This window comes from Gossypium arboreum, chromosome 4 (assembly GCF_025698485.1).
Source record: "Gossypium arboreum isolate Shixiya-1 chromosome 4, ASM2569848v2, whole genome shotgun sequence".
Lineage (NCBI taxonomy): Eukaryota > Viridiplantae > Streptophyta > Magnoliopsida > Malvales > Malvaceae > Gossypium > Gossypium arboreum.
Window position 1 is genome coordinate 97993441 of NC_069073.1, and position 15062 is coordinate 98008502.

Genomic DNA, 15062 nt, shown 5'->3' on the forward strand with positions numbered 1-15062 from the left:
GCCCTTTGGCTTAACAAATGCTCCTACAGTGTTTATGGATTTAATAAACCGTATTTTTTGGCCATACTAGGATAAATTTATTATGGTTTTTATTGATGATATATTAATTTATTGTTGTGATGAGAGTGAGCATAAGGTACATTTGAGAACTATTTTGTGGACTTTGAGAAATAAGCAGTTATATGCCAAGTTTAGTAAAAGTGAATTTTGGCTTCAAGAGGTCGAATTCTTAGGACACATTGTGCCAGGTGATGGGATTAGAGTTGACCTGAGTAAGATTTCGACTATTGTTGAGTGGAAACCGCCAAGGAATGTGTTGGAGATTAGAAGCTTTATAGGCTTAGTCGGATACTACAGACGGTTTATTAAAGTATTCTCCATGATTGTTACTCTGATGACGAGGTTGCTATAGAAAGATGTCAAGTTTGAATGGACAGAGAAGTGCCAATAGAGTTATGAGAAACTAAAAGCACTATTGACTAAAGCACCAATCTTTGTGCAACTGAAACCGGGAAAAGAATTCGTTGTTTATAGTGATGCGTCCTTAAATGGATTGGGTTGTGTGCTTACGCAAGAAAGAAAAGTGATAGCCTATGCTTCGAGGCAATTGAAACCACACGAGAAAAATTATCCAACACATGATCTAGAGCTAGCCACCATTGTGTTTGCTTTAAATATTTGGAGACATCACTTGCATGGTGAGAAGTGTCAGATATTCACCGATCACAAGAGTCTAAAGTACTTGATGACTCAAAAATATTTGAATTTGCGGCAATGGAGGTGGTTAGAGTTGATAAAAGATTATGAGTTGGTGATTGACTATTACCCAGGCAAGGTGAATATGGTCGCCGATGCCTTAAGTAGGAAATCCTTATTTGCCTTAAGAGCTATGAATACTCAGTTGATTGTGTCCGATGATGGTTCGATACTAGCGGAGTTGAGAGCTAGACTGACATTTCTCCAAGAGAACTGTGAGGCTCAGAAAGGTGATAGTAATTTGCAAATCAAGAGAGCTTAATGTTCGTCAGGTGTTAAATTAGATTTTTGGATTGGTTCCAATGGTTGTTTGATGTTCCAGGATAGGATCTGTGTACTTAGAGATGACGAGCTTCTTGGGAAAATTCTTCACGAGGCACATAGTAGTTGTATGTCAATTCATCCAGGTAGTACGAAGATTTATAATGACTTGAAGAGAATGTATTAGTGGCTGGGTATGAAAAAAGACATCTTAGAGTTTGTTTCGAAATGCTTAATTTGTCAGGAAGTGAAACCCAAGCACCAAGTACCTTCGGGTTTACTTCAGCCTGTGATGGTTCCCGAGTAGAAGTAGGATCAGATTACTATGGATTGTGTGACGGGATTGCCGTTGTCACTGAGAAAGAAGATGTTGTTTGGGTCATAGTTGATTGATTAACGAAATCGACTTACTTTATTCCAGTACGTTTCGACTACTCACTCGATAAGCTAGCCGAGTTTTATGTTTCTGAAATTGTGAAACTTCATAAAGTACCTTTGTCGATCATTTCGGATAAGGATCTGAGATCCACATCGCGGTTTTGGAAAAAAGCTACAACAAGCATTAGGTACAAAGTTGAATTTTAGTACCGATTTCCATTCGCAAACTGATGGTCAGTCAGGGAGAGTAATATAGATACTTGAAGACATACTCCGGTGTTATGTTCTTGAATTTTAAGGCAGTTTCGAAAAATACTTGCCGTTGGTGGAATTTGCCTATAATAATAGTTTTCAGTCGAGCTTGAAAATGGCGTCTTATGAGGCATTGTATGGGCACAAGTTCCGAACACCATTATATTGGACGGAGGTCAGAGACAATTAGATTCTTGAGGTCGACTTAGTCAAAGAAACCGAAGAGAAAGTAAAGGTGATTCGTGATTGTTTGAAGGCTGTTTCGGATAGACAAAAATCCTACGCATATTTGAAACAGAAAGAGATTGAGTTTCAAGTCGGAGATGAGGTATTTATGAAAGTATACCCGTGGAAGAAAGTCCTCAAATTCGGTAAGAAAGGAAATTAAGTCCATATTTTATTGGACCCTATGAAGTAACCGAGAATATTAGACCGGTAGCATACTGATTAGCTTTACCGTCTAAGTTAGAGAAGATCTATGATGTATTCCATGTGTCAATGTTACAATGTTACCGTTCTAACTCTTCACACGTTTTATTGGACCCTATGAAGTAACCGAGAAAATCAGACCGGTAGCATACTGATTAGCTTTACCGTCTGAGTTAGAGAAGATCCATGATGTATTCCATGTGTCAATGTTACAATGTTACCGTTCTAACCCTTCACACGTTTTATTGGACCCTATGAAGTAACCGAGAAAATCAGACCGGTAGCATACTGATTAGCTTTACCGTCTGAGTTAGAGAAGATCCATGATGTATTCCATATATCAATGTTACAATGTTACCGTTCTAACCCTTCGCACGTTCTTTCACCAACAGAGATTGAGGTTCGGTCAGATATGACTTACGGCAAAGAACCAGTTAACATTTTAGCTCGAGAGTTTAAGCAATTGAGAAATAAAAGTATAACATTTGTGAAAGTATTATGGCATAGACATGGGGTAGAAGAGGCCACATGGGAGCCTGAGGAGACTATGAGAGACCAATACCCAAACCTTTTGAACAGTAAGATTTTCAGGGACGAAAATCCCTAAGGGGAAGAATTGTAAAAACCTGATTTTGGGCTTAGTCAGAACAGTGGTTTCAGGACCACAAATCCGAGGTCGGAGAAATTATTTTAATATTATTTTATGTGTTTAGCATGATTATATGAGTGTTTGAAATTTTTGTTGAATTAATTTCAGTGATTGCATGCTTAATTTTGAAACAGAACTTAATTGCATAAAGTGCAAGAATTTTGTTCTACTAGCTAAAGGTGCCAAAAAGCTATGAAACATTAAAGTAGAGGTCCTTATTGAGTAAATAAACCAATAAAATATTAGTGGCTGGACATGAAACCTTAATTCAAGGAATGGTCAAATGTTAGGTGACTTAATGATAATAAAATAATAAACCTAAAGGACTAGCTATCATCTTTTTTATTCTTTCTCTTCATCACTGAAAATTACAGCAAAAAGAGGGTTTTAAGGTTGAAAATTTCAACCACTTGTTTTTTTTTTACAAGTGATTTTGATGGTCTTTCTTGATGATTTTTGTATTTCTGAGACCCTTGTAGTATAAGCTAACTAATGGGGAGGGGGGGACTATTTTGCAAAATGGTTGAGAGTCTAGGGTGTTGCCATTTGAGTACTTATGTTTTTTTCTAAAATTTTTATGGAAGAAAATGAATTATGGTTGTTAAATAAACAACTTTTGTGAAGTGGCTTTCATGAAAAACCCCTAAAAGGGGTCATTTTGTAGAAGTTATAAATAGGTGGTAAATGTGTGAAATAATTGAAGTTGTGAGATGCTATAGGCTTAAAGTATACTCAGCTAAGCTTGGTTAATGAGGAAATTCGATGAAAATCATTTTACGAGCCTAGGGACTAAATTGTAAAAAAAAGTGTGAGAGTTTAGGGGCAAAACGGTTATTTTTCCAAAGTACGAATTTTGGAATATCTTGATTTATGTGATGATTAAATAAATAAATGTTGTCATTATAGATCAAGAAATACGGAATCCAGACCTAGACCAGGGGAAAACCAAGCTAGTGGACTAAATCAAACTAGTTGCCCATATTTTGTATACCGAGGTAAGTTGCACATAAATATCACAATTATATTGTTATTATGCATTGAATAATTTATATTGTATAGAATGTTCGATTTTGGTTATGAATATGCATGACGAGAATTGATGTGGTAAAACTCCCGGTTGAACCGTAGTAATAGATCGGATATCCATGCCATGATACTAAGCTTATATGTGAGCCAGTGTAAGACCATGTTTGGAACTTGGCATTGGCTTCGATATGTGAGCCAGTGTAAGACCATGTCTGGGACATGGCATCGACTTCGATATATGAGCCAGTGTAAGACCATGTTTAGAACATGGCATCGGTATTGTTGTGTGAGCCAGTGTAGGACCATGTTTGAAACATGGCCTCGGCATTGTTATGAGAGCTAGTGGAAGACCATGTCTGGGACATGGCATCTGTATCTATATAAAAGAACCGGTGTAAAACCATGTCTAAGACATGGCATCGGTGTCTTACCCTTTTGTATGAGGCTTATCGGGTATCCTTTATTATTCCAACTAGTTCAACGGGTGATTTAAAGATTATGTCACTATTGAGAAAAGTTATGATTATGTTGCAAGTGGTACAAGTACCCACACGAAACCCATGAGAATGAGCTCGGGTTATGTATATGAGTAGTAAGGATGAAAATAAGTAAGTTAGGTCTATGGTCATTCGAGAATCTTGTGCAAGAGTATGATATTACTTGGTAAAGTGTTGTTAATTATTTACATGTAACTTACTAAGCTTTATGCTTACTCCCTCTCTTTTCCATTTTCTTATAGTATCGCCAAGCTAGCTTGGTAATCAAAGGACGTTGGAGGCTTGATCACTCTATCAATCTGAAAAATTGGGTATAGTTAGATTTATCATTTTGAGTATGGCATGTATAGGGACTTGGTCCTTTCGTTAAGTGTCATGTTGGTTCAGCCATAAGTGTTGGCTCATATTGATGTGATATTCTTTTTGTATAGGCTGTTGAGGTTGGCAAATATTGATTATTGCTAAATGCATGTAATAAGAATTTTCATGGATACGGTTTTGCATGGTTTGTGTTGATAAGTAGGAGATATTGTATGTGATAGAAAATAGCTTGGAAATGATGTGTGGATGCCTTGGTATTAGTTGATATGGTCATGTGTCTATGCGGTATTGGTATTGTTTGATGTTTTGTAGGTTGGTGTAAGTAAGGGTGACAAAAAGGCTTGGTAAATAGCCTTGTTTTTGTCCACACGGGCGTGTGTCTAGACCGTGTGTGACACACGGTTTGCCCTGTGGGTGTGTGGCCTGGCCGTCTGTCCCTTACACTTTAATTTTTCTAAACAGAATGCCTAGTAATAACTACACGGGTGGAGACACGGTCGTATGTCTCAACCGTGAAGAGGACATGGCCATAGCACATGGGCGTGTGCCCAGGCCGTGTGAAGTCTGCACCTGATTTTCGAATTTAATTCGCTACACTGCGTAAGGACACGGGTGTGTGCCTTGGCTGAGTGACCTTATTTGGTTGATGACGTCATAGTTAGAGAGTTACATGGGCTGAGGACACGGGCGTGTCCCAAGCCACACGGCCTGCCCACACGGGCGTATGGCTCTCCAAAACCTGAAAATTTTCTAAGTGTTGTAAAAGTTTTAAAAGTTCTCAGTTTAGTCCCAAATCTTTTTCGATGCATGTTTAGGGCCTCGTAGGCCCATATAAGGGATTTAAGTATATGTTTGAATGACCTTAATTGGAACAAAATTTTATGGTCCACTTTTTGTGCGTTTGATTGCATTCGAGTACAGTAATGCCTTGTACCCTATTTCGGCGTTGAGTACGGGTAAGGGGTGTTACATGTGACACATGCTAGAGATAGTATTTTTGTAATATGTTAATTGTGGCAAAGATTTGCATGCCAAATGACAGTGATTATAATATGCTAATAATGCAAACATGTAGTGAAGGCGTGTAGAAAGTCGGTGAGAAAATGTGATTTAATTGTGGATTTTTTTTCCTTGTGATATTTGAGATAATTTGATATAGTTGGCATACCATAGAATTTTAAGTACCCACCTATATGTTGTGTTTTTGGGGCTTAAGGCCCGGGATAGGTTTGGAAAGGTAAGAGAATGCGAGCTAAGCCCTATTCACAAGGATATATTAGTGTGTTGGAGAGTGTTAGCTACATGCTATGCTTTTGGGATATGTTCAACTCTATGAGTCATTTGGTGTGTTGGAGATTCATGTATCTGATGTGTGGTAATAGAGCCTACTATTATGTTTTATAGCCTCAAGTGCCAAACTATCGTTAAATATGATTTCGTAAAATGTGATATTATGATATGTAATGTATGCATGAACATGTGGAAAAATGAGTTAAATGTGATGATTAGTAATAATTGAATATGTTAATATGTTTTCTTAATATAGTGCGTATGTAGTTGAGCTTTGATCATTTTCAGTTAACGTATGAGTGCATGTTTATTTGGTGGATATTCTAATCATTCATTAAGCTTGTTTAAGCTTACCACTCCTCTTAAAACCTTTGCAGACTATTAGCGTTGCGGTGTGAGCAGTGTGGAAAATTTCCAAGGGAGTGGTCTAAGTAGAGTTAGCATTTGAGTAGGTGATTTATAGCTAGGTGATTTATAGCTTTTATTTTACACTATGGGAATAAGTCAATGTGGTAGAATTTTTGGTTGTTTATTGTCATGATGTTTTAGATGTTTTCTCGGTATTATTATTATTCGTAGAAACTATAGATGTTTGATAATAGTTCATTGGATTGTTTAGCTTAAATTATTGATGTTGCATGGAATTCCAAATTCTGATAATTTTGATGTTAAAATTTTGAAGTTATAATTGCATGATGTTTTGGAATATGTATGATTGTGTTAAAATGCCAAGTTCGATGTTATTTTTTTTGTCTGAGGCATAGGTATCAATCATCGAGTGTTAGTATCGATACCTCCATGATATTTCGATTGTGCAGGAAGACAGTAACCCAATTTGGTATCGATACCATTTCTTGAGTACCGATACTCAAGGTAATAATATCGATACTTTTTTATTGGTATCGATAGTTTGTTAGTTATATTTTTTTATAGAGAAAAAAAATGCTAATTTTGTATCGTATTTCTGATTGGTATCGATACCATTTATGAGGAATATCGATACTATCGAATGAGTATCCACATGTACGTGGTATTTTGGAAATTTATGTTAAATGGACTTTAAGCATGCTTTTAACTTGTTTTAAGGTCGATTATTGTATGTTTTAGCAAATTTTAACTTCATCTAGGAGAGATTAGACTTAAACCTCATACAATTATTTTATTATGATGTTAATCGCTTGTCAATGAGATGTTTTATGCTTCGTTGATGATGAGATGGTGGTGTAGCATCCAGACTCGAGCATGGTGAATGAGCTTGGTATAGGGTGTTACACTTAGTCATTGATGTTCATAAACGGGCAGGTAGTTGTAATGCATGGTTTTTGCAAGTGTACACAGTCGTTATCAAGTAATAATTAAGTATAAGAGTTATCGTCTCTACAGGGACTATATATATTAATCAAAATTTTGTAAAATTAAAGTTGACAATTTGATGAGAAAACACAATAGTTATGATTGGTTGATGTTAAGTAAAAATAATTTTCTATGAAAAATGATCCCTAATGCAAATTAATCTAAGTATGATGATTAATTAAAATGGATGAGGTGGATTGAGCAGCAGAAGTCACAAGATTTCAACAACAATAACATGCATAGGTTAAAATAATCACATCAATTAACTCAGTTCATTTTCATCATGTTAATAATACTCTAGAAAATATTTCATGGCAACTCAGTCTTTCATGAGTTTGAAACCAATATTAAGTCCTTTCAGAATCTTTTACTTAGAAAAACATGCATTTTACTAATCATATTCAACTAAGGGTTTCTTAAAATTCATGTGAAGTAACAGGGACGGGTTAGGTCTGGAACAATTTAATCACATAAACATAAAAACTATGCAAAATAATAGAGCTCTTTCAAGTTTTATGAACCTTTAATTTAGTTGGGTTAGATCTAAATTAAGCATGCACTTACAATTATTGCGTCCACTAGTTGTCATGTAGTTAGGATCGTTCAACTAATTATAATGCATTCAATCACGTATGAATGAAATATATGCTTGAGTTTAATTGAAAACATGATCGACTAAGGCATAAAACATCATAATATGATTTAAATAAATTTTATTGAATTGATGCAATTATCCTAGCTAAACAAAATTAAGCTACCATTATTAATGAAAAAACATTAAAGCAAATTGCAAACATGTTGAATAACAAGAACAACAAAAAAGATTAAGGAAGAAAACACTCAGACTAATTTCAGCAATCCTCCAGAATTGATCTTGGCAACTTCCTCCGATCCTCGTAATTGCTCCTTAGCAAGATGCTCCTCAAGGTGGCCAGCCAAAAGAGAATTTTCTTAAGGAATTTCTAACTAAATGAAGGGGGAAATGGAGGGTTTATGAATGAGAATGAGAGGTTAGTGAATGATGAGAGCAAATGAATGATGAATGTGAAGTGAGGGATAAGGGATGATTTGAAATGGAGAATGGAATTGTATATTTATAATAAAGGTTGGTGGATGAGTTTATTAAAAATAGTGTCAAAAATCCCCCCATTTACTCCTTTGCTTGGCCGACCACATATTGTGGAAGAGGGAGTTGTTTGGTTGCTTGTTTCATGCAGGATATCATGCTTGAATCAAGTAAAGGGTGGACGGTTTCTTGGCAAAAGTTGGTGGGCCATTTTCTGATTTGTTTGCAAGTGTAGGGACCTCCATTAAATCTTTCAAAACTAAATTTCTAAGTAGTCCAAATGCCTTTTCTGAATTTGGGCTTATTCTCCATTGTTTGGAAGTTTTGGTGACCCAATTGCTTACCAGACTTGTCTTTCAATTGATTCATTTTCAATTGGATAAAAAAAACAACCTCTTCATGACCCATTTTACATGTGTTTTTCATCCATGTAAAGTGAATTTGGGCATGGCCATGTAACTTTATTTTATGAATAAATCATGCATAATTTCCTTGGTCCAACTGCATTAAATAAATTCAAGATCAATAAGTAGCCAAAAACAATTAAATTATGCATAAATTTAATACAGAATAACATAAAATCATTTTCTTTATTAAATGATTCCCATCATTGAAATACAAACAAAATTCACTCAATTAGTGATCAAATACTCGCGATTTATATTATTTTTAAGTTAAAAGGTGCCAAAAGCAATAAAAAAAACCTATATTAATTATAGTTTACAGTAGTCTATCCCCATCAACTGCGTTTCTTAAAATCTTCATATGTTTGTCATTAGGAACAATTTACCATTAATGAAACATAATCCCTCCTTCTATCTACTATATCATGGTCAATTTTCCTTAACATTGTTTCATCAGTGGCTTTGTAACACCCCAAACCCGAGACCATCGCCGGTGTCGGACCCGAGGGTTAACAAACCAAGTTCACATGTTTTTGCCCACCAATTTGACATTTCCAGTCAGGCTGGAAAACTGCGTCACTGTCGCCTTAAAAATCATATCTCGAGTTTCAAAACTCGGAAACTGGTTTCGTAAATTTTCCCTGAATTTAGACTCATATATCCATCCATGCATTTATTTCTAGGATTTTGGTCGGGCCAATTGGTACAGTTTATTAGTTAAAGTTACCCTGTTACAGGGATCGACTGCTCTGACCTTCGCGCGGTATAACTTGAATATCTCTCTGTACAGGGCTTTAATGCTAGTGTCGTTTGTTTCTAATGAAACTAGACTCAAAATGGAATCTGTACATATAAGGTATATCTCCTAATTCTTTTCGATAATTTATAGTGAATTTTTAAAGTTGCGACAGGGAACCCAGAAACCATTCTGGCCCTGTCTCACAATAGCTTTAATATCTCTTAACCTGTAACTCCTATGACCGTTTCGTTTCTTCCATATGAAAATAGACTCATCAAGGTTCATTTACATAGCTTATTCACTATCTAATTCCATTCCTATGAATTTTGGTGATTTTTCACATTCATGCCACTGCAGCTGGCAGCATCTGTTTTAAGATAGGACTTACCTATTTGGTGGTCTCCATGATTCAACTAGCCTTACCATACATAGGTTCATATATGATCATTTTAACCATGCCAATGGCTGATCATATGACCAACATTCCCATTTCCAAGCCATAGCCACATCATGACACAAAATATATACATACAACCCGCAATTAGTCTAAGTTCATGCTTCCTTTTCGAGCCATTTTCGCACGGCCGTACATACTTACATTACAACATATTTAACAAACAAGGGTAGTCCTATACATGCCATCTCAAGTTCAACCAAAATTTATACCAAAATGGAGGCTTGATAGTGTGGATGACTTGACTTCAACGATCCCAAATCCGATTGCCTCGAGCGAAATCTAGAAAACTAAGAGCCAAAGCAACGGGTAAGCATTTTTATGCTTAGTAAGTCTCAAGGAATATAATGAACTATAAATTTACAGCAATACATTCACATAGCCAAATGCATCATTTCATTAATACACATTCTTACTTCATACTTCATCATTATATAAGTTCGCAAAGCATCAATCAATTCAATAACTGAAATTCATTAGTCGATTGAGCGAATGTTGCTCAAACACGTCGACTTTCCAATGCACATATAACGTACCTTATCCTTTGGGCTTTCCGAGTGTACTAATTAAATTCATTTCGGCAACCAACACTCACCTCCAGCCCAAGATTCTTCGAATATAACCGGATTTAATCACGCACAAATGCCTTGGTCTTAGCCCGGATAGAGTAACTCAGACGAATGCCTTGGGCCTTAGCCCGGATATAGCCACTAGCACAATTGCCTTGGTCTTAACCGGATATAATTTCCAGCATAGTTGTCTTCGGGCTTAGCCCGGATATCATTCAATTTCTCATGCACACATACATCAATAATCATTGGACATACATATTTCATTTTCGTTACTAAGGCTCAAACACAATTATAATCATTAGCATATTCGCCTTCGGGACTTAGCTCGGGTGGAATTCAAATACTCATACACACATAATCAATAATCATACACATCCATATTTCATCTCACATAATTCAAGTAAGGTCACTTCTTGAGGACTTACCTCGGATGTTGTCGAACGGCTTTTTCGGCTATTCGATCACCTTTTCCTTCCCTTGTCCAATTGTGGCCCTCTTAGCTCTTGAGCTAATTCAAACAAATTCAATTTATTAAAACCTCATTGTGCTTGCTTATGGCGAATATGACAAGGATTTTAAATGGTCATATGGCCACTCTTTAGCTTGAATACACAATGGTCATGCACATTTTATACTACATCAAGCAATTCAATACAATTTATTTGAGCATCAAGGAAATGCTAAGGCCTTCAATAGGCTACCCAAGGCCGAATATTCATGTACATGTTGAGGTCAATTTTGCACTTAATACCTCACAAAACAGCATGCAATCTACTAATTAATGCTTTGCACATTGTGGCCCAAAACTTATATTATAGCATCAAGCACTTATATGTGTGCTAGGTCAATTGTGCTTGCAATTTCACAAGCATTCTTCCACATTTTCTTCTTTAAATCAATATATTCATCACTTAGTTCATAACCAAACATAATGTGCAATCATATATATGCATATATGAGCATGGCGAATTTTCAAGGTGTCCATAGCCATCCAAAACACAAATTTTAACTAACATGCAAGAAGCATGAATCATGCTCAAGAATGCATCATGGCGAATATGACAATCATGCTCCTTTTCAACTTTAATCATGATAAAACAAAGAGAAAACTCAAAATCTTACTCATGAATAGAAAATCCATCATTGCATGCATCATCATCAAGCTTCACACTTAGCATGCAATGGCTTTATCACCATAACAACTTTGCCCAAATACCATTTCCATGGCATAACAAAGATTTGAGCCATGGCTAACATGCACATCAAGTTAGTAACCAAGTCATGCATGAAACTCCAAACACAACCTCATACATACCTTAATCTTGGTACAAGTATGGCCAAATCTCCTTCTAGTTCTCTTCTAAACCAAAAATGGAGCAAAAATCCTTTCTTCCTCCTTATGATTTTCGGCCAAAAGATGAGAAAGGATGAACAAATTTTTTGTTTTCTCTTCTTGGTTGCACGGCAATGGGGGGGGAATGCTACTCTCTCACACACATTTTTTTTCATTCTTTTCTTACCCATGCTTATTTGTTTATGATTTCTCCCTAATGCCCAACAAAACATGTTTCATGACATGTTTAGCCCATATCACTTTGTCATGGCCGGCCATCACTTGTAAAAAAAGGGAAATTTGACATGCAAGTCCATTATTTTGCATGCATGCTTTAATTAGTCATCACATATTTCCTATCGTACTTTCAAAGTTCACTAGTAAGTCCTTTCTTATAAATTAGCACCTAATTAATAAAAATCGAGACACGAAATATTTACGCATACCAATTCCACATACAATAAGCACGGAATATAACACTTAATTATTCTTGTGACTCGGTTTCGTGGTCCCAAACCACTCTCCGACTAGGGTCACATTCGGTGTCACAACTCTCCCCACTCAAGAGATTTTCGTCCCAAAAGCTTACCGGTAAATAGGTTCGGATATCGCTCTCTCATAGAGTTCTCGGTCTCCCAAGTAGCTTCTTCTATCCCGTGCTTGAGCCATAACACTTTCACTAGCGGAACCCGCTTGTTTCGCAACTCTTTCACTTCTCGTGATAGGATACGAATTGGTTCTTCCTCATAACTCATATTAGCTTGAATTTCAATTTCGATGGACTAATCACGTGCGTTGGATCGGATCTATAACGTCAAGCATCGACACGTGGAAGACATCGTGAACCTTTTGAGTTCGGGGGCAAAATCAAACGATATGCCTTTGGACCGACTCGCTCGATATCTCATATGGCCCAATGAACCTCGGGCTCAACTTGCCCTTACGGTGAACTCGAGTATCTTTTTCCAAGGCGATACCTTGAGAAACACTTTATCACCCACGATACTCGATATCCTTACGCTTCATATCCGCGCACGACTTCGACGATCAAGGCTATCTTCAAACTTTCACGGATTACTTTCACTTTCTGCTCAGCATCCCTAATCAAATCCACCGAAAATCTTGCTTTCACCAAGCTCGGTCCAAAACAATGGTGTACGGCATTTACGCCGTGCAAAGCCTCATAAGGTGCCATCTTAATGCTCGATTGAAAGTCGTTGTTGTAAGCGAATTCAATCAACGGCAAATACCGTTCCCATGAACCACTAAACTCGAGGACGCAACATCTTAACATATCCTCAAGTATCTGAATTACCCGCCGGATTGACCATCGGTTTGGGGTGAAAGGCGGTCTTGAAATGCAACTTGGTACCCAAAGCTTCTTGCAACTTTTTCCAAAACCGCGAGGTAAATCTCGGATCTCTATCCGACACGATAGAAATAGGCACCCCGCTTAATTTCACAACTGAGAAACGTACAATTCCGCTAATTTGTCCATTGAAAATCCGTGCGACGACGGGGACAAAGTGGGCCGACTTAGTCAATCGATCTACCACGACCCAAACCGCATCCTTCTTACTTGCGACAATGGCGGTCCGGATACAAAGTCCATTGTGACTCGATCCCATTTCCACTCGGGTATCGTGATTGGTCAAGTAATCTCAAGGCACCGATGTTCCGCTTTCACTTGTTGACATATTAAACATCTTGAAACAAAGTCGAGATGTCTCGCTTCATACCATGCCACCAAAATCGACGTTTCAAATCATTGTACATCTTCGTACTCCCGGGTGGATTGCCATTTGGCTACAATGGGCTTCATTTGAATTATCGAAATGAGTTTCAATTCCTTGGGACACAGACGACTTTTGAACCTCAAACAATCGTCATCGTCGATTTGAAACTCCGAGTCCTGTTCGAACACACGCAGCCCGCTTTGCAACCAACTCGTCGTCGACTTTCTCGAGCTTCTCGAATTTGGTGTGTCAATAGTGGTTTGGCTTTCAATTCAGCCACTAACACACCGTCGGATCGGACGGACAAGTGCACATTCATCGCTCGTAAAGTGAATAACGATTTACGACTCAAGGCATCCGCAACCACATTCGCCTTTCCCGGTGATAATCAATGATCGATTCATAATCCTTTAATGCTCAAGCCAACGTCTTTGTCGCAGATTTAAGTCTCTTTGGGTCATCAAATATTTGAGACTTTTGTGATCCGAGTATACATGGCACCTTTCACCAAATAAGTAATGTCGCCAAATCTTTAAAGCGAATACGATGGCGCCAATTCGAGATCATGAGTCGGATAATTTTTCTCATGTGGCTTTAATTGCCTCGACGATAGGCCACAACTCGACCTTCTTGCATTAATACGCAACCTAACCCAAGTAGAGAGGCGTCGCTATAGATAACAAACTCCTTGCGGACTCGGGTTGCACTAGAATTGGGGCTTCATCAAATAAGTTTTCATTGATCAAGCTTTTTGGCATTTCTCCGTCCATTCGAACTTAACATCCTTTTGGAGTAGCCGTCATCGGCGTGGCTATCGTTGAGAACCCTTTACAAAACGTCGGTAATAACAAGCAAGCCCCAAAAAGCTTGAACCTCAAGAATATTTCTGAGGCTTCCAATTTAGTATGGCTGAAATTTTATTCGGTCGACTCGAATACCCGATGCAGATACCACATGACCCAAGAAGCTAACCTCTCTTAACCGTAACTCACACTTGCTGAACTTAGCATATAATTGCTTGTCCCGTAAAATTTGCAGCACTAACCGCGGTGTTCAAAGATGTTCGGTCTCATTTCTTGAATAGACCAAGATGTCATCAATGAACACGACTACGAATCGATCCAAATATGGTCTAAAGATTCGATTCATTAAATCCATAAATACCGTAGGGCATTAGTGAGCCCAAACGGCATCACCAGAACTCATAGTGACCATATCTCGCTCAAGGCGTCTTGGGCACGTCTCAATCTCGGATTCGCAATTGATAGTAGCCCGATCTCAAATCTATTTTCGAGAACACCGAGGCTCCCTTCAGCTTGATCGAACAAGTCATCAATACGTGGCAACGGATATTTGTTCTTTATCGTCGCTTTGTTGTCGACGATAGTCGATGCACAATCGCATGGTTCCATCCTTCTTCTTCACGAACAAGACCGCGCACCCCAAGGCGAAAAACTCGGGCGAGCAAAACCTCTATCCACCAATTCTTGCAACTGAACTTTCAACTCCTTTAATTCCGTTAGGGCCATACGACACGGAGCTATCG